This window comes from Tachyglossus aculeatus, chromosome X4 (assembly GCF_015852505.1).
Source record: "Tachyglossus aculeatus isolate mTacAcu1 chromosome X4, mTacAcu1.pri, whole genome shotgun sequence".
Classification (NCBI taxonomy): Eukaryota; Metazoa; Chordata; class Mammalia; order Monotremata; family Tachyglossidae; genus Tachyglossus; species Tachyglossus aculeatus.
This window is the reverse complement of record NC_052098.1, coordinates 34,718,749-34,719,374: the sequence shown is the minus strand read 5'-3', so window position 1 is coordinate 34,719,374 and position 626 is coordinate 34,718,749. Positions and strand designations below refer to the sequence as shown.

Genomic DNA, 626 nt, shown 5'->3' with positions numbered 1-626 from the left:
TTTATTACTCTATTTATTTATTTATTTTACTTGTACATATCTATTCTAATTATTTTATTTTGTTAATATGTTTGGTTTTGTTCTCTGTCTCCCCCTTCTAGACTGTGAGCCCACTGTTGGGTAGGGACTGTCTCTATATGTTGCCAACTTGTACTTCCCAAGTGCTTAGTACAGTGCTCTGCACACAGTAAGTGCTCCATAAATACGATTGATTGATTGATTGCTGCCCAGCTCAAGTGAGTTTTGACTTGTAGCAGATTGCCTTCCACTCACTAGCCACTGCCCAAGTTAGGAAAGGAATGGATATGCCTCTGCTTGACTCTCTCTCCCATAGTCAAGACTGGTAAAGTACTGGAAACTCTCCAGGTGCCACCCTGAGAGGGATTTCGGAGAGTACAATAGAACAATAAACAGACCCATTCCCTGCCCACAACAAGCTAACAGTCTAGAGGAAACATGACTGGCAGGGACAAGAGAGTATGATTAATAATAATAATTGTGGTGTTTGTTAACTCATCAATGGTATTTAATGAGTGCTTACTTTTTGCTTACTGTACTATGGACTTACATGATTACTATGTGCAAAACACTGTACTAAGTGCTGGGATAGATATGAGATCATTCGG

General features: G+C 39.6%; 1 non-coding gene across 1 annotated transcript; it reads right to left on the bottom strand.

Annotated features, from left to right (window-relative positions):
• Window positions 1-246: 246 nt before the first annotated feature.
• On the bottom strand, window positions 247-384 carry LOC119948632. The gene has a single exon (XR_005457016.1). It is a non-coding gene; the product is annotated as a small nucleolar RNA SNORA7 (small nucleolar RNA).
• Window positions 385-626: the final 242 nt, after the last annotated feature.